The 24617-nt window shown below is 37.9% G+C and overlaps 1 protein-coding gene across 9 annotated transcripts in view; it reads left to right on the top strand.

Moving 5' to 3' along the window:
• The window catches only part of TENM2 (teneurin transmembrane protein 2), a 979180-nt gene that overhangs the window by 227666 nt on the left and 726897 nt on the right, over nt 1-24617 (top strand). The gene's annotated exons all lie outside the window — the stretch shown is intronic.

The raw sequence follows: 24617 nt of genomic DNA, 5'->3' as shown, positions 1-24617 counted from the left end.
ATTAAAATGTCTCCCCTCCCCCTTTCCGCTCCTTCTTCTCTCTTTAATGGAAAAGGGAAACTGGTAATAATCCAGCTCTGTACAAAGAAAGGACAGTAGGGGTGGTGATTTTAATTATCTATGTAAATTAAACCATGTGCTATAGTCCTGTGATTGAAACTCATTACTTTAACTTTATTGTTTAGTTATGAGTGTAAACCTCCACTCAATTAAATTATAAACCAGATCCTAACAGTGCCACATATTTACAGTCTTTCAAGGAAACAACAAAAACATAAAAAAGCAAGTGCAGTCAGGACAAAGGATTTTCTTGCTGTGGTTTTTTATGTTGACATCCTATATGTGTCGCTGAGAGGTCTACACTGGAAGGACATTGATGGGTTTTGTACCAAAGAAATATGCCAACATTAGCAGATAAATGCTCAAGCTTTAAAAAAAATTTAACTAAAGCTATAATAGATGTGTCCATTTCTTTTTGTCCATTTCACTGACTGAATAATAGTCTCATAAGCATCTACCTCAAGATTATATTTGAATTAGGACCTCATGCTCAATTTTTCCCTAATATCTAACATAGCTTTAAATATTTTAGGGCAGGCTGTTTCTCCTTGTGACAAACAAAGGTCATTCTTTTTGTCTATATTTTTGTTACCTTGAGGAAGTCTCTATGACTGTCAGATTATGTAAACTTCAATGACTATAGACTAATTGTCCTGAAATTAAATATATTAAAATTTCTAATTCCAATGAGAAGCAGTACTTCATTTCCCCTTGAGTCATTGTTGAGTCAGTTTCCTCACATGGGAGATACAGTTAGAGATAGTTTTACTTGACTTGAAATAATTGAGGACATTAAAGACACCAGTTATTGGATTAACTTGAAAAGTTGCATTTACTTTGCAGATTTATTTCAAGTACAAGTTTTAGGGTAGATGCCTTTAATGGACAGTTAATTAACACATTTACTTTTGGTTGATTCTTTCTTAGAATTATATTTCTTATCCCAATTGTGATATTTTGATTTGTAGCAATTACACACTGGAGGATATGATAATTTGGAATTTAATGGGTAATTAAAGTTATTTGACTTTTCTAGCAGAGGTCATTATTATTAGTGATAATACTAATAAGAGTGAACATTTATTGAACACTTATCATGTGGCAGAAATCATGCTAATCATTTCATAGGCATGACCTCACGTAATTTTAACAATAAGACTATTAAGTGAAGATATTCTCATTATTTATTATCCCATTGTTGGCTTAGGAATGCTGAGTAACCCAGTGCGGTGCTCTTAAGGGACAGGGCCAGGATTTTGATCCAAGTGGATTTGAATTCCAAGCACATAGGTTGGGAATATGTCAAAAGGATGTATCTCACGAAGCACAGCAATACAACTAAAGGAAACTAACAAGTTCTATTTCACTGTCATCATATCTGTCTTTCATCTGTCCAAGACTACTCACTATGTTCTTGGGATAAGTTAGTGTGTGATATGGATTTGCATCCAGAACCTAGAGAAGGTTTTGGCAAAAATAGGCTCCCAATAAATATGTGTGCAATTTAATTTAATTGGTGTACATTTTTAACATAATGAAATGCATTTGTTCAATTTATAATGTGCCTATATTGATTTATGTAACTTAACTTCTGAAATTTTCAAGTTAATAGTGACTTTCATTTTCTTTTGTCTTCTAAATACAACATGGGGCTTGCTCATATATTTTTAAAGCTGTCTGCTTTAAATCCATTACCACGGCTTTGCTGAAATTGGTGTATCCATGACCATGACCATGGCATCATGTGATGTATATAGTGAATTTCTATGTTACATCCAAGCAAGCTGTTGCTAATTTATAGGGCTCACCTTATTCCCTTTCTTTTTTTTCTTATTCCTTTTCAAAATGGCATTGCTCTTGAACTTTGAGTAGAAAGGTAAATAAATGGATACAAGAGATCAGAGTTTCATTTCACATCACAAATATTTTTCCTTTTTTATTTCCTTGTTTATTTTATGCCTCATTAATGATTTAATTCTATGGATAATCAAGAGTTTTCACAGGAAAATATATATTTCCCCATTGATTGTCTTGTACTCTCCCAAAGTTCTGGAATTCGTGAAACTCATAATGTGACTATAATTGTAAGCCAATATTTGAATTGTTTTTGTGTCATTCAAGTCATGTTGCAGCTAACACATTACATTTTGCAAATTATTTTTAGCTTAGTCATTTTTTAAATTTTTTTAAAGATTTTTATTTATTTATTTGAAAGATAGAGTTACAGAGAGAGGCAGAGGCAGAGAGAGAGAGAGAAGACTTCCATCCACTGTTTCACTCCCTAGAGGGCCGCAATAGCTGGAGCCCAGCCAACCCAAAGTCAGGTTCCAGGAACTTCTCCCCGGCCCCAACATGGGTGCAGGGGCCCAAGGACTTGGGCCATCTCCCACTGCTTTCCCAGGGAAGAGAGCTGGATCAGAAATAGAGCAGTCAGGACTAGAACCCACGCCCATATGGGATGCTGGCACTGCAGACAACACTTTTACCTGCTATACCACAGCACTGGCCCCTATTACAAAATTGCTTTTAAAATATGGCTTATACATTGCCCTCAAGTAACACAAATGTCAGAATTTGGAACTTCAGGAGAAGCAATTTAATTTCCCTGTGTCTGAGTCTTTGTGGTGTCTATATTTTATGAAGTGATTTTCTTGTGTGTTTTTCACCTTTTATAATTTTAAATGGGTAAGTTGCAGTATTGTATGTTTCATTGAAGCAAAGATGATAAGAACATTCGCAGAGCACTTCTACTTGCCAGTGCTCTTAAATTATAATTGATTAGTACACGAATAAAGAAGTGATCAGGGATTGGATTTTGAAAGAAAATGGGACTAGGTGTGACTGGTTTGAAGATGTGATTGTATTGTGGAAGAGTTGAAACACAAAGGTTTCCCCAAAGTCTCATTTTTCATAGACATGAGATAAAATCTGTAACTCTCATTCCATTGGGGTTTAGGCCATTTGCTGGCTTTAATTTAATTGGCTAGAAAGCAAGAAATAATGGTTTACTTTGAGCTCTCTTTTATCTTCCTTAGTAACATGTCACTTATATGACCTGTGGACTTTGAGAGGGTTTTTGAAGGGGCCTCTTTAAAGCATGCCTGTACTTACTTGGGCACTAAAACATGTTTTACTTGGAGATGTTCAGAGGCAATAAAACATAGAATATCATTTTAATAATAAAGTATTATTTGCTGAAAGGCAAGTAAACAGCAAATACAGGCTGAAACTGAGGTAATGAAAGTAAAGCCTACTTTGCCAGAAGTTAAAGTGCTCCATTTTATAGTAGACATATAAATGCCTTATGAGCCTGTTTGGTGGGAAGCACTTACATATGTAGATCCTCTGTGAAGCTTATGTGGCTGAATGTTTGTTTTGCCATGTTGTGCCTCGCCTCTGGCCTACATCGGCTATTGCAGAATCCACTGGAAGGGCCACTTTAGAGCAGGTGTGCTTGAAAGGGTGCACTGGATACACATTTTGTATTTGCTCTAATGAAGTGCACTTATTCTTAGCCCAGGGTAGTCAGTGATGATCTGTGATTCTTCCATATCCATTCAGCAGAAGCTTTTGAGTTTCTCAAAATACCTCACTCTAGACATTCAGGAGCCACTTCTATGGGAGGAAAAGCCGTTTATCCTTCACTGACATCCTATTGTTAGCTGTGCTGTTGAGTTGGCCGACAGTCATCATACTGCTGACTAAGACCCAGTTCTCCTGGGTCTCACTGAGGTCAAATCAATGCTGTAGTTCTCTGGGAAGGAAGAATGATAGAGATATCTACAGAGTGTCTCTCCTCTTTAACCTTATGTTCTCTTGCCTGTTTCTTCAGATGTCCAGATTACCAGTTGTTTAGGTTGCAATGCTATGTGGGTATGAATATTTTACTAGAAAACATAAGGTACTGAGTGCTTCCTGCTTTCTTCAATTTACTGGCCCCATGACCTTGCATAGGATATTTTAATTTACTGAATCTCAATATCCCCTTTAATTCATTCCAGACACTATTATTGAGTGGAAATCCACATTTATTATATAGTATTCAAAGTACCAAGACACAAACCTGCTATCCCTATTCTCTTAGGATACCAACCATCTCAGGAACCATAATAAGAAAATGAATAGCTTATTATGACCATGGCCCGATCAGTTTTCTGGGGGAATTATCAGCCTGATGAGACCACAAATAGGCCAATGGTTCCTAAGCTGTCTGCTCCCCTACAAACTTCAGAGAGTGGCTGCAGCAATGGTGATGCTAATAATGCTTTGCCCAGGGACTGTGTTTGTCCCTGAACTACACAAAAGGGCATGTTATGGGTTTGAAAATAGGTTAGAAACACGAAGATTTCTGCCAAAATACATAATTTCTTTAGTAATGAAATAAGAATTGGAAAGCATTAGAAAGCAAGTGATAGAGAGTTCAGAGTAATGAGAGATCCAGCTAGAAATTTCAGAGTTCTTTGTGCAGGAGTTGCAAGGCCTGCATGATGGACAGATATAGCTTTTCTAGGTTGCAAGCCAAAGGAAAGGCTCCCTGTAAAGGAGCAATGGATGCGAAGTTGGAAACATAGACTACTTCTAAGATTATGAGACAGAAAACTGTCTGCCCCACAATGTCCTTGAAGATAAATACACACTGAAAGTTAGACTTTTAAAGTTATGTTTCTGTGGTTTAGATATGATTTGACTGTTGAATTCATACCAAAGTCATAAATTAGTGGTACTAAGAGAATGGAAGCATGACCTGTTTATGGTGTTCAAGGTATGAGCCTAGTGGGAAGTCCGGAGGTCCCTGGGGGCACACTGCCCAGAAGGCAGCACTCATAAGAGGACTGTCGTAAAAACCTGAATTGTGCCCAGCCTTTCTCTCTGCCTCCTGACGTTCAATGTGATCCTCCATCTACACCTGATCCACCATTACCAGTCACCACCCTCAGCAATGGGGCTAAACCAGTGGAGCTGCAGTCTTAGATTTGACTTGAACCTCCCAAACTCTGAACTAAGTAACCCTCTCTTTATTTTGTAAGCAGCTTGCCTCAAGTATTTTGTTATAGTAACAAAAAGCTAATACAGCTGCTATCGCTATTATGTATAGTTCCTTTTTAATCTGGTAGCTAATGTGCTTGACAAGGTGCATGTAAACGTGAAACAGAAGCAACAGCTATGTATACTTCAGCCTAGGTGCACATAAGCAGAACTGGAAAATTTAAAATGTCTCCTCTGTTTATAGGATGCAGACTACAAGCAGAATATATATGTCAATACTTCTATAATATGAGTAATAGGAAATTAGCATTATTTGTAGCACAATAAAGCTTACAGATTGCATCCAGAATTACCTTATAGATTTTATTGAATATTAAATCAAGAGGCATATAATTTAGACAACATTTTGTAGGTGGCTTTTTCATATAGTCTTAGCATTTTGTTAGAACTATGTACAAAGTATAGACAGTAAATGCTTTTATTCATGGCCCTAAGTTTTGATGAGTAGTTCAAGTGCTTGAGGAGCCAGGCACTAAAGTAAGTCCAGAACATCCCAAGATCAAAGCCTTTGGAGTTTTGTCCTTTAAGAGCCTGGTGTCAACTGACGGAGATAGATAAGTGACTCACTAGGCAATATTTAGTTTACAAATGTTTAGGGGCTTACGAAAAAATTTACCTTGCTCTTGTCTTGTTGATTATACGTATATGGCCAAAGGAGATTTTATTCATAAAGTTTTCTCCACTTTGATAGACTTTCTAGTACTCTTTGCAGTAAAGTAGCTAAAATATTAGCCTGAGGAGATAGATTTTTTTTTTGTTTTTAGAAATTTTTCTTGATAATGGTTGTGCATAAATGCCAAAAAGCACAACAATTTGCTGATTTTTGCATCTAAACCATTGATATAAATTATGTATAGTAAAAATAAGGAGAAAATGTAGAGGTTAAGAAAAAAAACAGGACATGTAGACGTGATTTCCATTTCTATAAAGGAGACTAGATACCACATTCATAGTTGCTCAGGAAAGGAATCATCTAATTTAATGCATAGTGTTTACTTTCTGACATCATAAGAACTTCTGAATTTGTTGCCTACACCTTTTTTTTAATATTCCATCATACATGTTAAACTCCAGATGACTTTTCATTTATTTATATTCTCTAGATATTTTAGTGAAAAACACATGATAAAAAAGTTAGGTTCCACAGAAGATCTTTAAATGGAAACCTAATTATAGAAACTGATCATTATTTGTTGGTGTCACACTCTGGCTTTTCCTATCTCTAATGGAATCCCTGTACCTAGAATCGTGGCTTATGTTTGTTGTCTTGACTAGTAACTTAATATGGCAATTCAGATGCATTCTTTGTGTATTTTTATTTGGAGAAAGACTTAGATGTCCTTTCAAATTATACCCACCTTCTCCTTAGCCTAATGTTATATTAGATTGCATTGAAATGCTAAGGCACATCAATATAATGATTTCCTACATCCCATTTATTTGTTGATTATTAATGAATGCTCCCTGAGTTGCCTTCCTCTATTTTGTCTTCAAGACTACTTTCAGGGTTTAGCATCATATTCAAGAGGCCAGTCTGAGTTCTGTGCTTGTAGCTTCATTAAAATTCTGTCCTACACATCATCTGACTCACACTTTATAATCTATCAGAACACCTGTTTTCTTTACAATGGCCACGAGGCAGCTCAAAACACTGTGGTATTTAGCATTTAATAATGAGCACAAGATATGTATTTTTGACACTTTAAATTTTCTTTAGAAAAGTGCATGGAAAAAAGCCAAGTTTGAATGAATTATCTAAACTTTTGCAATTTTAAAATGTGAATCTTAACCAACTTTTTAAAAATGTGTATCAGGAAGCTCCTCCTGTCTTTGTCATTGGGCATTCCATTGGCTAACTAGCAAGAGATGAACAGGGAAATAACTTTAAAGTGTCACTGCTTAAACTAATAGTATTATCGAAAATATTTTAAGAAAAGTCTGTGCATTCTTACTTTCCCTATTTACATACTGGTGTCGCACCACTTTTTGTAGCTCTCACTCTGAAGGGAAGCTGAGAACCTCATTGTCACTGTTCATATCTAGATATGTTCATAATTCAATGGCTTCAGTTAGTGATAGGCACTTTAAAGTTTGGGCCTTTAGAAACATGCTTGTTAAATGATTCTCAGTATAATTGCATCTATTTGAAATACTTCGAAGGAAGGACAGGGAGATGATGGATGGTGTCAGAAGGGTGAAAATCTGTCACCATGTTATGTAAATTAAGAAACATCTCCAAGTGCTTATGAACCGCTATAGTTTTAAACACTCAGAGAGGACGTACTGCAAGTTGATTATTGTGATCCTACAGTGTTATCTCATCAGTGAGTGGATTAAGGGAGCTCTCTCAGCTAAGGGGTCTGCATAAGCATTTTCATTTACTCCCTGCTGGGTCACTGACAAATGGAGGTGTTTTCTGGGAACATTTAAAAGTATATACAGTAAACAAACGTATGGGGTTTTCTTGCCTAAATTGTCTGTATTACTAGATTTTTCCTGTCTTAGACTGATTCAACCTAGCAATCAGCTGATGTCTGCTGTGCCCCCTACAGGGAGAATCATAGTGGTGGCTGGAGGAGGCATGGGAGGAACAGTCACACCTTTTTTATGCAAAAGTATTTCCTAGTCTAAGTTCATGTCTCCCCTTTTATCCCCTTTCAAGCCCAAACACCCAGCAATGATTCAATTACAGGTGCTGGTAAAGCTGACCTCCGGAATTTAGATTTCCATCTCCCTCATCCCAAAACCAAAACACTCCTCTCTTACGTCCCTTTCTCAGGGTCCCAGGAGATCACTAATTAGTAGATTTGATTATGAAATTAGACACAGTACATTAATGACTAAAAATTGTATAATGTACTGTTGAGTTAGGTTGCAGTTGTCATTTTTCTAAGTCAGAACAACAGAATGTTGGTAACTTAATATGGCTCCATCTGAATTGTCCAGAGACTATGTGTAGGTTAACCAGGTTTTTAATCAGGTCAGGGTATATAGCATCTGATGATTAGGTGAGTTCCTATGCCCTTCCCAGTCCTGCCTGCATGAGCCAGACACTTGTCATCAGATCTCTAGCTTAATTCCCTTACAATCTCATTACCAACCTGAAAACTGAGACTGAGAGATCAGTCTGTGGTCACACACTAATGATGAAAGGACCAGGTTAGTAGTTGCCTAAAACTCATATGACTTTAAAGACCATGTTCTTTGTGTAAAGTCACCAAAGGATTGCATGGTGTGCTTGATTCCATTGGGGCCAGTGGCAGGACTCACTGGGAGAATGAGGGAGAGTAGTTTCTTGGGTTTTGAGAACCATATGTATAAACAGGCTGTATAGGTATAAATAGGCTGTGTGGATTTAGATTCAGCCCTGAAAAAGAGAATCCATATCCTGAGATGATGACTCCTTTCTTGTGAATTTTTTGCCTCGGTATTTCTATAGAGAGCATGTGGACAAAATAAAGCTTGACCTGGACTGCATTCATTTAAAATTGACTCTAGAAAGTCTTCTCTCTCTGCTGACATCTCAGTCTGTAACTAGTAACACAGCTTTTCATCCTATGTTATCTTGTGTGATTATCTTACAGCTTTTTTTAATAGATAATATCTCCTCATTCAGTTAAGAACTTCTTCCAAGACAGAAACAATATATTGTCTCTATTTCATCTTTTCCATAGGAGTTATCCCAATACTCAGCACATAAAAGGTCAGCATATATGCATGGACTCATTGATCAGTTCTAAATTTCTCCCTCAAATTTGCCATCCATCCCTCTTTTAGAATAGAACTATCAGGAGTACTGATCACCAACACTAGAAGTTCGTACTAACTTGCTGAATTTTTCAACCAAGAACATTGTTGCTTTTGCAAAAATAGTCCTTTCTCTTAAATAAGGATTCTAGATGTGAGATATATATACATTCTACCTGGAAGCCAACAATTCAGTATCTGAAAATTTTATATTACTTGCCAAAGAAAAAAAATTAAAGGTGTCCAAAGATTGTTGTTTCATCTCATATCTTTAAGTAAAGCATAGGATTCTATAATAAGGCAGTAGAGATTGTGGAAATCTAACAAATTCAGACAATGATTTTGACTCATAATTTATCATCAAAAGGTTGCTTTTTTTAATGTATATTCACACACAACCCTATATACATACACTCATTTGGGATTAAGAGAGGCACTCTAAGAAGCATGGTGTCAAATTAAGTGTTAGGTTAATGTTAGTTTTACTTTAATATGATGTCTGCAAGATGAGTAGCATAAGTTGTAGTAAATGAGTACTTTAAGATGTGTATTTTACACATCTTAAATACTCTAAGACTGAAGAATCGTGTTACGAAATGTTGGAAAACCTTGATTCACCATTTTGTGAACATAGACTAAATGGAGCCTAAACATTTAATTGAAGTTAAAATTAGAGTTAATGATACCAGATATTTAATCAACCAGTGCCTTAAAATACTCAGCAAGGAGCAGTTGGGAAAGTGCACATTTGAGCTTTAAAGTATTTTGATATTCTCTGTAGCCAATGTGTCTCCGGGTTAGGCCAGGTCTCATTGTGCAATGTGTATCAAGATGCCCAGATAGCATCAGAGTGGTAATGAAGCAGTAAGGTCTCTATAGATGAAGCAAAGAAATACACAGTATAAATCAAATGTGGAAAAGTAGTGTAAGATCTTTAGATGAATAGTTAACTTGATATAATATTTCAGTTAATCTGTCCTTTGCTTTCCAGAAACATGCCTGCTTAAGTTCCTTCTGTAAAGACATGGGAGGATGGAGTTTTGTATGATGATAATAATGCATGGAAAGGTATGGAAGGGTGTCTAAGGAAGACAAAGAAGAATAGTCATGGATGCAGGTGTATCCTTATAGAGATACCTTATTTCAGAGACCTCTGCGGTGTGGCAGTCACGTTTGAACATTCTAGGATGCTATCCTTGATGCACATGATTTGACTTCCATGTATAAGTCCTCCCCTCTTCTCCTCATTTTTTCTCCACACCAAGTCATGGCTTACTCGCCATTCCTGTGTCCCCATAACTTGACTTCTATATTATTGATTATGTCCTAACTGACTTTTCTGTAATTTGACCTATCACCTTAGTTCCAATTCTTAACTTTGAAATTCTTTCCTGCTACCACTTCAACATCCTGAAATACTGGCTAACATCAATTTTTTTTTCTTTTTTTGCTTTGTTGCTAGGTCATATTTACCACAAACTGCTAGTAAATCAGAGACCAGTCATATTTAATTAGCCAAGATATGGTGAGATGGAGGTGATAGGTATATCGTATTGCCAGTGACAGTCAAAAAAGCTGACAATACTGGAGGGACGAAAGTTGTATTTGTTATTGCAGAGGATGTTAGGCAAACTTGTATATAGTACACAGATCTCAGAAATAAGCAAATAGCACATAGGCTAGTCATAACCAGAGGTGCATGTATCTCAGACTAGTGGACTAAGTGGGATCTATTGCTTGACCCATAAAAGGCAACTATAGCACTACTTAAATATTTGATATTTTTTTTCTTAAGACAGAATCAGTTATTTTATTTGTATCAACTTTGCACATCAACAAAGAAAGATATAGATGAGACTCAAGTTTTGAATCAGAGTACAGTCATTGAATTGCAGTGAATAGGCCATGGTTTGGCTAGAGGTGAACATGATGAAAACCATTCAATGTACACCAGAACTCCGAAAAATCATTCACTGTGTTGAGGTTTATATTGGGCGCTGGCAGATCAAGCTTATCACTGTGGGATGTAGAGCTGTGATGTGGTCGTGTGTCAACAGCATTTTGATTTGCCTCTCACAGGTTGCAGAAATCCTAATTATTATGTGAATTAATTCCAGCAATACAGACCTCATGTGTTTTTAGGGAGTTCTGGGATCAACAATAAGGAAATTATGTAGATAGAATCCAAATATGACTTGCCCACCTGAGGTGTAGAAAGGTGTAAAAGTTAGGTAATACAATACTGTATCAGTTTGTTCTTACCTTACTGTAAAAAATTACTTTTAGAAATTAATTAAAAGTTTCTCTCCCTCTTTCTCTCTGTCTCTTACCATCTCTTTCTTACTAAAAAGAACATCTTGTGAAATGTTAATTTATGATATCCTTTGAGTGCTGAACTCTCTATATTAATCCTCAATTTATATAACACAATTATATTTTTCAAGTTTTCTTAAGATCTTTCAAATGTTTCTAATAAATGGGTTAAGTTATATTCTCTTGCATTTTTCTTTTTGCTTTAGAAAGTTACCAGTCGAGTTGTTCCTGTCCATTTTTTTTAATATCTCTAGTCTTTGGTGTATTAAACAGTACTTATATCATGACAAGACCTTTTTATAGTTAAACATGAAATGACTTAAATGTTCTGGATAAATTAGTTTGCTTAAAAAAAGTCCTATTTGGAGATGGACTTAAAGCATTTCCTTTGATAGATTGAGGGCATGTCCGTCTACTTTTGAACAAAAATGGTATTCTGTTAAATGGATCTCACTCTCAACCTTATTTCAGTGATTAAAGAACAGTAAAAACTCTGATGATTATGAAAGGGAAGTGGGGATGTGAAATGAGTAATGAACCAAAAGTGAGAAGGCCTGTTCCTAACTCTACCGAATTATCTGTATGACAGTAGATTCCTTATTTTTGCTTTGAGTCTAATTTTCCTATATGTGAAATGAGAGTTTTGGAATATTAAGTCATTTAGGATCTTTTGGCTGTATTATTTTTTTCATACCTTTGGCATTTTATAAAGTCAGAATGCAAAAAACAAAAATGTATCTAAAATTCATGGGTGCATTGTTGTTGAGAGCTGTGTTTTGACAGAGATCAAAAGTAAGTGACTCTCAACTATGTCCATCCTAAGGGGGGATGATGCCATGCTTTGCAGAGCATCATGCCCTAGTTGGTGAGAGCTGTAACTACTCTGTTCTACTTTATTCACCTTGTCCAACAAATAGGCTTCTGTCCTACCAGCAAAATAAGTGATCCTCCCTATGTGAAAACATGGGACTCTATATATGACTTAGGAACATGTTATCTCCTTTGGCTGCCCTAACAAATTACTAAGACAGGTACCTTTAAACATTTATTCTCCTAGTTCTAGAGCCTGGGATTCCAAAAGTAAAATGGTATCAACAATCAACACCAGCTGGAGTTTATAGTGGGTAGTCCATTACTTGCTTCCACCAGTTTCTGGAAGCTGTTAACACACATCTCTCTGTACTCCATTTGCACATCACTTCTCTTTTCTGTGTCAGTTTCAGTCTCCCTCTGCCTCCTTCATAGAAGGACACACTTGATGCCCCATAATCCAGAATAAACCCCTGCCATCCAGATCATACTTAATCAGATCTTTTGCCACAGAGTATTTGTTTATTTTCTGTATGATAGAGTATTTGCAGATTTTGGGGGTTAAGACATAAACACATGTTTCTGGGGGCTACCATCTGGGCCCCAACAGGTGGAACCGTAGGCACCTAGTGAGCATGTGCCTCATTCCTGTGCACAGCATCCATGAAGTTTTGGCTGACTGTCACATGCAGCAATGCAGGCTCAATGTTGGCAGAGTCTTCTATTTTAAAAGAAAACATAGAAATCTGGTTTTTTTTTTTGGTCCGTGTATTTATGTGTAAAATTCTAATAGTTGATGTTGGCTCATTGGGGGACAAAGAGTCTGCATGTGCCAAATAAAACTCATCTGCAGGCCACATTCACTGCCAGCACTTCCAGGATGCAATCTCAGAAAAACAGAATAAAATTGCATTTGAGATAGCACTTTGTATCCATATTCATTAACTCAACAAATATTTCTTTAGCAACGAATAGAATAATATTTATTTTAGATTGACCAGGGGAGACATTACTGCTTTGAGAAAATAAATCCCCACATGCAACTCTTGGAGTTTTCCCTAAGAAGAAAAGAAAGCGTTAGTCCACTCTTTTCTTTCTGGATATGTTACCTCTGACTGTGGGCCATTCATTGAGGTAACTGGGTCTCATGGTCATAGAAAAAAGGTAGCATCACAATTGAAGTCTTAAATGTCATTTGATCCTTGTGCACCTTAGAGATAATTGTGCCGCTGAGTTGCCTAATATTTCATAAATACTCAGCATTCCTCTTGGATTTCTCAGCTGTGATTCTTCCCAGATTAGAAAGGCAAGACCATTCCTGTCATTTCTAGACCATTTTTCCCACTGAGGTAGTATCTTGGAATTAGACCAGCATGTAGAAGATCGTGTTCTTCAATTTCATTCATGTTTGCTTGATAAACACTGTATTTCTTTAATACAAAGGGTAAGTATTGTTGCAGGTACCCAGTCTGCCATCAGTAGCTATGAGACCTTGAACAAGTACATAAGTGTCAATGTTCTCATCTGGAAGATAGGGATAATAGCAATAGCCACTTACCTGTGTTGTTTTGCAAATTAAAAGTGTTAAGGCCTGTGAAGTGTTGAGAAGAGTTCCTGGCTCATCACGTGTGCCTAGTAATCCTTAGCTCTGACTATAATTTTGGCTAGCATTATCCTTTTTTTTTTTTTACCAGCATTGGTAAATAACTTTATTGTTCTATCTCCTTTCTCTTTGGCAGTGTTTTTCAGAGTGACATCTGTGTATGAGTCACCTGGGAAGTTCATGACAATGCAGATTTTAATTGGTTAATTCTAGGTGAGCCAAGCTCTGCATGTTTAACGGGCGCCCAGCTGAGCCTGAGGCTGCCTGTCTGAAGATGGCACTTAGAGTCACAACGTGGCCTATGAACGCTGCACATTATACACATGTGAAAAACTTACTAAAAATATCAGTGTATTCATACACCACACCACTTCTATCTCCAGAATAATTGAATCAAAATCATTGATATTGCAAACCTGGTCATTGGCATTTTTGTAACAGTTCCTAAGGCATTCTAATCTGAAGCTGGGGTTGAGACTGACTTTCCTAATAGGTGAGAATTTTCACACCCTTACATATAATGGGGAATGAAGAAATGCCATGCCTCTTTATTATAAATTAAATTCTCACTCTACCTAGAAGATGCTAGCAGCATAAACAGTAACAGATCTGAAGTGATGGCCATGGATAGTCTTGCAAGTTTCCTATGGGAAACATGATATTTTGGTATTTACCAACCTGGTGCTGTTAACAAGAATCCCCCCTTGTTTGTTTTTGTTAATCGCTTGATGAGCAGTTTCTATGTCGATCTTCCCAAACTGTGTTGGCCGGTTTCCAAATCAAGTGCATAAATTATATAGTGCCCTCACTTCAAGCTGCTTACCACCCTTTGGAATCCCAAGAAGGATTTCTTTGACTACTCACTCTGTGAAGTGCGTTACTTGGATGGGTGTTTTGTTCAGGCTAGGTCTGATGTGATACCATCATGTGTCACAATATTTTGACATGTGATGACACCCTGTAATGTCAAGGAGTAATATTTTGACCAATATCCAAATGTCAGTCTTTCTTTAGGTCAGGGTGTTCTTACGTAATGGTGTTTCCTAGAGCAGTTATTTATAGGTCTTGAGCCTCAAAGTCCCAACCAAGCACTCTGTTCTAAGAACTGAGGAATAACAGATGGCTCTGCTCTGCTGAGATTCGCTATCAAAAAGGTTTGAGTATGCTGGTAATTCCTCGAGAAAAGATAAAGGAAAATGAGATACCAATAATACAAAAATGTTATGTAGGTCAACTCTTCTACATAAAAGACACTCTAGGTATCAGCAAAGTCCTGCTGACCTGGCACCTGGAAGTTTAATTCTAATCTTTCTTACATTTCTGTATATAAACCCATTGTCATTTCACACCTGATATCTCTTTTTAAACCAAGACCTCTTCATTGCCTCAGATCATAGCGAAGTATGAGAGGAAAAATAGAGAAGCAATCAATGCAAATTGCTCAAGTTCCTGGTGGCTGTTTTCATTTGTTTTATGACTTAGATGACACTCCTAGAAATTTGTATTATTTTTATTACTAATACTGTTATTATTATATACCTCAACATACCTCTATTTATTTATTTTATTGTATTCTAATTGTGAAGGCATAGAGTCAGATATTAAATATGTCTTTATACATGTTCAGAAATTGGCCTCCTTGTAAATGACCAACCCGCTCAACAAAGGAAGAAAGACCTGAGGGAGGGAGTGACACAGTCATGGCTTTAAGAACAAGAAGAAAGCAGAGCACTACTCATTGTCTGCATGGCAGCCTTTAATGCCTTCTGGAAAAAAAAAAAAAAGAGCTCTCTGTTACACGAATGTAGCTATTAAAAATACTAAATAGGTAAATTAGTTGGTAAGTTCAGAACAGTAATAAGATGTTTTAGCTGAAATAATGCTGATGATGTGAACACACAGTCAGCTACCAATGTAAAAAACCATTACTGTCTAAGGAATAGTAGACTCACATACAGACACACACATCTAGACAAGGATAGAATACTCTGGAACAGATTGCTAACAGTGGGGTGGTGGGAATACATGGTTCTCTGTTTTTAATGTTTCATAACAAGCCTATATTAATGCTTACGAAATCAGAAAACAACAATGACAACTGTTGACCACTTTGGAAGTTCAATTTGTTTTTCTTCTTTTGGCTTCTTTGTGCTTTGTGATTACTTTGTAGTCAACATTTATTGTTTTTATAGCTTTTCTTAAAAAGTTATTTTAAACAGCAATATACTTTAAAGGAACAGAAACTTCTGAGGATGTCTGACTATAGGAAGTTATATTTCTTTCTTTTGTATTATTCATTAGCTAATTGGCTGATTTGTGCTCTCTTTCATAGGTAACGCCTTTTCTATTACTATATATTTGTTGGTTTTCTACCGCTAGAATAAAAATCTCAGTCAATGTTTCTGGAAATCTGCTCCTGAGATCTTACATATATTTAAAATCAGAGGAGTAAAATGATGGAATCTCCCTGGGATGTTTATGTGTGTATTTCTGAGAACATATGCTATATGCTTATATAGCTCACAGGGCTTCAGAAAAGCAGAGTCCAAATGAATTCAAGTAGCATCAGTCTCTGTCTCCTGGCTAAGTGCCATCAGTGTCTGTCTCCTAGCATTGAGAAGAAGCTCCCCAACACACTCCCTTCTCACATACCTTACCCTCTGTATCCCAGATAGAGGAGGAAGTTTCATTTATTTATTTCTTATTTTACTGATTTACTTTTATTTATTTGAAAGGCAAAGAGAAAGAAAGGACAGCTCTTCCATCCTCTGGTTTGTTCCCTCAAATTCTTGCAAGACCTAGGGCTAGCTAGGATAAAGCCAGGAGTTGGAACTCCATACAGGTCTCCCATGTGACTGGCAGGGGCCCAAGTATGACCTTCTGCATCCCAGGGTGCACATTAGCAGCACCCTGAAATTAGAAACTGAACTGGAATGCATGCCACCTGAAAGGAGGGGCAGGCACCCTGAGCAGTGGCATAATTGCTGTTGTAAACACCCACCTGAGATTCTCATTTACAAAGTGAAACCCTGAAATTTTACATTCACATGCAGAGAAGGAAAACATTCTTGAATTTAACTTTTTTGGTGCAAAAAAAGACATATAAAATATTACAGCAGTCTTCTTTCACAGTCCAGGTCAAAGGGTCAAGGATGCCAGATCCAAAGATTCAACAAAGAATAGCCCTCTTCAAAAGAAAAGAAATCAACAGATAGAAATTTTATGTACAGCATATCAAATATTTGAACAATCGGAGTTTTATGCTTTTATTTCCTTTTCATAGAACTGTATGCCAACCTTTCAAATTCACTGTTTCATTCCTCATTCTTTGCATTTTTAAAATCCACCTCTATAGATGTTCCCTCTGCCCACATTGTCCTGCCCCTTGCCCACTTGGCAAACTGATGATAACACTGCAAAAAAAGAGAAAGTGGCCCTATTTATTTTAGAGCATCCTCTGTCCCCAGGATAGGAATGATTGCATATTCACTTGTAATCCTGTAAAATTTGGACATTGTTAGTTATTTTTTCATTCAGTAAATCATCTGTACCTTAAAAACCATAGATTCTTAATTCTGTGGGGATAGAGATCATGAATTCTTTTCCTTGAACCATAGCATGTGCTAAATACTCAATAAATGCTTCTTTTAAAAAAAAGATTTATTTTTATTTATTTGAAAGACAGAGGTAGAGAGAGAGTTAGAGACAGAAGGAAAAAGGTCTTCCATCCGCTGGTTCACTCCCCAGATGACCACAACAGCTGGAGCTGAGCTGATCTGAAGTCAGGAGCCAGGAGCTTCTTCCAGGTCTCCCACGTGGGTACAGAGGTCTGAGGATTTGGGCCATCTTCTACTGGTTTTCCCAGGCCATAGCAGAAAGCTGGATCGGAAGAGGAGCGATGGGATGGGATGCTGGCTCTTCAGGCTAGGACTTCACCCCATTGCATCACAGTGCCGGCCCCAATAAATGCTTATTGAATGAAAGCTTAACCAGATGACAGAGTTAGGGATCTTTGCTCTGCAAAGTAACTAATAGGTAGAGTTTGTCTTCAGGGTGCCAAGGAAGCTGCGAGTTTACTTCATGCCCTATCCAAGCATCTTCATCAAGATACCTTGTAACTTTTCTGAAACCTGCAGAGAAGTCCCTCCTTTCTAGGAGAAGAATAAGACAAAGTTTGAACTCAAGTCCGTTAAATGCTTTTCAATAAACCCTTACAGAGTATTTGGCATTTTGCTTTGATCGCTGTATAAAGTCAGCCTTCTGACAAATTTCATATTGCCTTTTTTGTTAAGATAAATTTCAATAATTAAAGTGTCCAGTGAAAGCCTGACAATTTGGAGGGCTGTGAATTAGGGAGCAATCGTGAATGATGCAATGTGACAGTCGGGTGCAATAATGGGAAATGTATTCATCTTAGATAAGAAAGGTCATTGCCTTGCAGTGCCCCTGGCTCATTTGGAAGTCAAAATGCACTGCAAGATTTCATGGGTTAGGGATGTGCAGTGTCTGACTGAATATTCTACCCTTGCTGCCAGGTGGAATAGGGTATTGAGAAGTGAGTGTGGGAGAGAATAAAGTATAGGTGCTCCCTTCAGATCTCAGTTCTCACCCTGAGTCATTGTGTTAGCCTAGCTACACTTCTTCATATGATTCTGGTTAATTTCATCTTTACACCTGAGGTGTGCAGATACCTGCTTTAGAAAGTCATTGGGAGGATTAAATAAAGTCATATGTGACATTTTTACTTGAGTATCTGACATACACTAAATGAGCTGGAACTCAAACTCCCATTTGTCTAGCTGTAAAAATGAGGAAAATTCTTTAACTTTTCCTAATATTATTTTTTGAATCCACCATACACTATGTGGTGCTTAGCCAATAGATAAGATGATATTTCAATGCCAAGCATCTGCAGTTGCTGAATCAGTAGCTGGTGTTACTTGTATATGTAAATAATGTCTGTTGACCTCACTGAAATGAATTCTCATAAGCCCATCTCACCTTATTGTATGTTTTTTAGAAATACAGTAGCCCACTATTGCTGGCCAGTTGTCACTCACAACCATCTTTAGGCTTTTTGAAATTCTGTATTGTATATTCCCACATGATTTGTCATTAATTTTAGTTTATCTGAGTAAGTACTATTCGAGTGGTAAACATAGAAGATTAAGCCAAATAGAAGAAATATTTCTCAGGGCTGCCACTGTGGTGCAGTAGGTTAATCCTCCGCCTGCGGCGCCAGAATCCCATATGGGTGCCGGTTCAAATCCCAGCTGCTCCACTTCCAATCCAGCTCTCTGCTATGGCCTGGGAAAGCAGTAGAAGATGGCTTCTGCACCCACATGGGAGACCAGGAAGAGGCTCCTGGCTTTGGATGGGTGTAGCTCCGGCCTTTGTAGCCATTTGGGGAGTGAACCAATGGAAGGAAGACCTTTCTCTCTCTCTCTCTCTCTCTCTCTCTCTCTCTTTCTCTCTCTCACTGTCTGTAACCTACCTCTCAAATAAATAAATAAAATCTTTAAAAAAAAGAAATATTTTTCTAATAGTCTACTTGAAGTCTGTATCTACTAAATACAATATAAAGAAAAACAGTAAGAAGAATGCCTAGGCTTGGGTTCTCTCCATCCACGTCGGGAACTATTTCATTCGCTTGTTAGGTCTTGGTGATTTTATGGATGAAAGAAGTGCACTTTTTTTTTTTTCAGTTTTGTAAATTCAAATTTTAGGTTGCAAATTAGTCAGCAAATGGTTTCTTTTTTTCCCTTTCATTGTTTTTGTTCATTTGAAAGAGAGAGAGTGTGTCAGTCCTCTGGCTCACTCCCCAAATACCCTCAATGGTCAGGATTGGGCCAGGCTGAGTCAGGACCCAGGAATTCAATCCAGGTCTCCCATGAAGTAAGTAAGGATCTAGCTACTTCAGTCACAACCTGCTGTCTCCTGAACTATGCATTAGCGGGAAGCTGGAATCAGGAATGGTGCTAGGGCTTGAACCCAGGCCCTTTTCATAAGATGCAGGCATCCCAAGAGGCATCTTCACTGTTGTTAGAAATGCCTACACCAACAGATGGTTTCTGTACAGGAACAGCTTTCCTTCCCTGCCCAGTCCTACAGACCAAGTTGTCTTAAGTTCCTTTGTAATTTTATATTTAGAAATAAGAAGATTGGGGTATGGTATCCGGGTGATATTAACCCCTGAAAGATTCTTTAATCTTGTCATCACATGCATATTGATATAGTATGTTTTCTACCATATTAGAACCTGGTGTATTCACTTTCTGCACCTTGGAAAACCCTGTGTCTTTTGCAGGGTACAGAGCAAGTATCTTAAGCCTGGAGTGGATACACAGTAACAACACAGAGGGCACACTAAGGGGAGTTTTGACAGGGGGAGAATCCAGTCCCTGAAAACAGTGAATTTCTTGGCACAATCACATCAATAATTGATTGAGTCTGAGGATTAGGACAAAAGTAAGTGATTGACTGGGTTAGCTCAAGAAGGTACAAACAACAGATTGAATTTTTTTAAAAAGATTTTTATTTGTTTGAGAGGCAGAGTTACACACAGTAATAAAATGTTAATAAAAACATTTATTTTGTATTTTATACAGAACGACCTCAAGTCTGCATCATCACTTGACAGTCACCCAGGGGTTTACAGTGTGTCCATCTAACAGCGTGGCTCTGGAGCTCGGGGGTCCACACAAACACAGGCAGGAGTCTCAAGGGAAGGGGGCACGGTAGGAGTGTATCTCAATCCTTTCTTAAAGAAAAGGCAGTAGAGCATTCTGAGTCACTGAAAACCTGTACCGATGGGGCTTCTAAAACAAACACTCTCCTGTGAGCACTTGGGGAGGGGACAGGGAAGGACACTGATAAATAAGGGAACGTTTCCCCGTGGCAGGGGATGAGGAGGGAGCCTGACCATCTTTAATGCCCCCAGCCTCAGGACCTGATACACAAAGGCAACTATGTCCAATCTTGGGTCATTTCCCTGTTCAAAGAGAGATGCTTGTACCCCTGGGACAAGGGAGAGACAGAGAGAAAGGTCATCCACTCCCCAATTGGCCGCAACGGCCAGAGCTGCACCAATTGGAAGCCAGGAGCCAGAAGCTTCCTCCAGGTCCCCCACTCAAGTGCAGGGGCCCAAGTGCTTTGGCCATCTTCTACTGCTTTCCCAGGCCATAGCAGAGAGCTAGATCAGAAGAGGAGCAGCCAGGACTAGAACCAGTGCCCATATGGGATGCCAGCACTGCAAGCAGAGGATTAACTTACTATGCCACAACGCTGGCCCCTAGATTGAAAGATAATTTTTTTCAAATTTTGTAATATGTTCTCTTAATTATTTAACTCCAAAATTCTTCTCAGGCTGATAGAAAAATGCAAGGAACAAAGATTTCAGCATGCCTAGTGGCCATTATTTGTGAGCTCTCTGAAGACCTGATCCCAAAATATTTGAATCAAATGAATAGAATAGAGAAGAGAGGGGTGGTTACTCTTGCAAAATTATGTGAATTCGCAAGCAGCACTATAACACATTTGTTAAACACATTGTTCATCACAAGAAAAATCTGTACACGTTCCCAGAGTGCTTTGTGGAGATAAGGCCCTAGCCATCTAGAATGTGTCTCAAAGCTGTGCTGCTCAGAACAAACTGCCAAAAGTTTATAGTTCATACATAGAGAGGCCTGCAGTGTTTATAGACTTTTTAGAGTAATTTCACATTTCCAGGACATTCATTATTTTTTATTAGTAATTCATTTTATAAAATTGTATGTAATGTCCATGACATTGGATTATTTTTTTACAAAAAAATAGAGTTGCCCACACATACAACTTAAGTAACCCTCTTCTAGAAGGATTACAATTTTAAGGGATAAAGGAATAAGCATTAAAACAGGGAAGGGCTGGACAAAGGATTGAATGTGACTGTCCATGTGTAGGAGTATATTTGCACACACAGTGGCAGCTTTGCTTCCATTATGTCACTTGGTCTTCGTGGAGCTGTGTGGGGCAGGTGCTTCTTAGGCCCTTCCTTTTAGCCCAACGTGGATCTTCTCACAAAATAGAAGTTATCAGCAGAAAGCCCTGATTTAAGTTTTCACGCTCTTGGCATCGATCCCGTGTTGGCAAAATGGACTCCTGATCCGTGAAGGAGGCTCCCTCAGATCCCGTGAGCAGGGAGCAATCCGGTGCCTTGCTCAAGCCCCATTCAGGTGGAGCCCAGCACCTGCAGCCTCCCTGTTTAGGAAATTGACAAATTTATAGCCCTGTCGCTGCCTTGCTTTCAGTGGGGAAGCGCGGCTTCTCTTCCAGCAAGCGGACTTGGATGTCTGTTTACTGTTTCCCTCACATGTGAGCACTGCTGGTGATGCACGTCGCAAATGGAAGTAATATCATTTGAAGTAGTCCCGCTAGAAGCCCAGGAGCAATCTAACTGCATTAACTCCTCCGTCTGAGTGGAGAAGGCTGAAGAGGGTACACGGCTCGACTGAGCTGAAGTGAAGAAACAGAGCAGCACACAGTCTATGATTGCAGTAGCGCAGGCACCTAAAGAGGTTTCACTGACTGCTTTCAAATAAATGACACCAGGGTATCACAGGACATCTAATATTCCGTTTACAAATCTTGTTAAACATTGGAAGTGGCTGAAACAGTAGCTTTCTGTATTTTTGAGGGGATTCTAATGTTTTTTCCCCTTTGTGCCTCTTGGAACTATAGATAGCTGTTGCTTTATGTGCAAGAATATCCTGTATGGGTTTCTCCTGGTGATTCCAAAGTTACATGGAATAACTGTTTTTTTTTTTTTTTGGTCTATTTTTCTCAAAAGCCACAGCCTACATTTTTTAATGAGTACACTGTCATTTCATTTTCCTAGCTTTATTTAGATATAATTGTCAAATAAAAAGCCCATGTGTTTTTAAATACAGTCTATAATGTGATATTTTGATAGGGATATATATATTATGAATGATTAAATCAAACTAATTAACATATCCATCACTTTGTACTCTTTGGCCAACAACACCTGCTCATTTTCACACACACACACACACACACACACACTCTTTACCCCATATCCCCAAGGAGTTCCTGGCAGCAACTTCTCTCCTCTCCATTTAATATAAATTTAATTTTTTTTACATTCTACATATAAGTTAGATCCTACAATGTTTGTCTTTTTGTGCCCATCTTATTTCACTTGTTAGTGAATAAACTAAACCTCAAAGCTACTAGATTATTTTCATCTTATGATAATAAATAACGGCAAGTAAGTTACCTTAGAAGTCAGACATTTCTCACTCCACACTTGAACTCTAATAAGCCCTATTACCTAGTACATTGTCTTTTCAGACTCAGTCATGCTGTGAATTAGATCGTGTATCTTAGGTATATTGAGAAAAAAAAGCCTCTCAGTATTGGTCATTTATTCAACACATCTTTATTTAGAATTTTCTCCAACAGAGCTGTTAAGCTGCCTTGAGTGATCTCTGGTCTCATTCACTCTCATGGCCACACCAGGAAGTGAGATATGATTTGTTCTCCATTTCCAGGTGAAAAAATAGAATATTGGAAAAGTTAAGGAGCCAGAGCTATGGTGCAGCAGATTAAAGTCCCAGGCACCTGTGCTGGCTGCTCCACTTCCAATAGAGCTCCCTGCTAGTGTGCTTGGGAAGGAAGTGGAGGATGGCCCAAGTCCTTGGATCCTTGTACCCACATGGAAAACCCGGAAGAAACTCCTGGCTCCTGGCTTTGGATCAGCTCGCTCTGGCCATTGCAGCCATTTGGGGAGTGAACCAGTGGATGGAAGACCTCTTGCTCTCTCTGTGTCTACCTCTCTCTGTAACTCTTTCAAATAAGTATAATAAATATTTTTTAAAAAGTTAAGTAACTTGTCTATGATCTCATTGAAACATTTGAAATTCCATGCAGTTTTTTTATATTACACATTTTCCATGAGGTTTCAGAAGGCCACTAGTCGACACTTGTTGACCAAAAATAATCTTATGATTCCATTTTCCTTGAACTTTTTGAAGTTCCCTCACCTATTTTGTAAATTGGTAGGTAATTTAGTTGATGTGTGAAAGGAAGATAAAGAATCATGGTCCCAAACTTGTTTTCAATATGTAACTAGTAGAAAGATAAAATATATACCCAGTAAGTAACAAGCAAACTAGAGTGCGATATGGGATGTTATCTGAAGTCTTCCTCCTAGACCTAAAGTTCTATGACTTCTGATTTGAATAATTAGGAAATCTTCTTCAAAGTGGTACACCAAGAACATAAACTCAAAGAATCTTGATTGTTAGAGATGAGAAACTAGAAGATTCTAGAAGAAAGGACAGGGAAGTTGAAAAATGGAAGTATTCCAAGAAGATATGACTTGTATGGAAGGGTTTAGTTGGAGATACAGTGGTCATAGTAGTTTTAGGAAGATTTCTTTGAGAAGCTTGGGTAAAAGAGATTCAGGCAGAAGCTTAGGAAGGACACTACATGCATAGCAGCTGGCCAATTAACTCTTGCTCTTATACAGTAAAAATGAAACATAGCTTGGGATGTAGGGCATATAAATGACGGGAGATCCAATGGAGAATACATGAAGTACTGGAAAGAACAGAACTTGATAGCATGTTACTGGAGTCAAGCATACTGGTTCTTCTCTAGTGTTTAAACCCTACTTCTGTCACATGTCAGACTCATCACCATAGATGAGCTGTTGAAGTTCTCAGAGACTCAAAGCAGCAACAGACCTGGGCTGCAGGCTACTAAGAAGAAGGACACATTTGAAGTTGAACAGAGCATTAGTTTGAAGATAAAGCTAATAAATAAAGATGTCACCTACCAATGGTGTAAAAATGTTGATAAAAACAATAATGATTGCTTACTCAGAGGTAAATGAGGATCACATAGTTGTATCATTGACTAAGAAAGGCAAGTTCTCAGAGGCTAAGAATTCTTGTAACACACAGTGGCATAGCACTCAATCTAATAGAGAGAAAATGAAAGTCATTCCAGGTGAGGGTTCTGGTGTGCACTAGTC

Source organism: Lepus europaeus, chromosome 4, assembly GCF_033115175.1.
Source record: "Lepus europaeus isolate LE1 chromosome 4, mLepTim1.pri, whole genome shotgun sequence".
Taxonomy (NCBI): domain Eukaryota; kingdom Metazoa; phylum Chordata; class Mammalia; order Lagomorpha; family Leporidae; genus Lepus; species Lepus europaeus.
The sequence above is the reverse complement of the archived record's forward strand: the minus strand, read 5'-3'. Positions and strand labels throughout refer to the sequence as shown.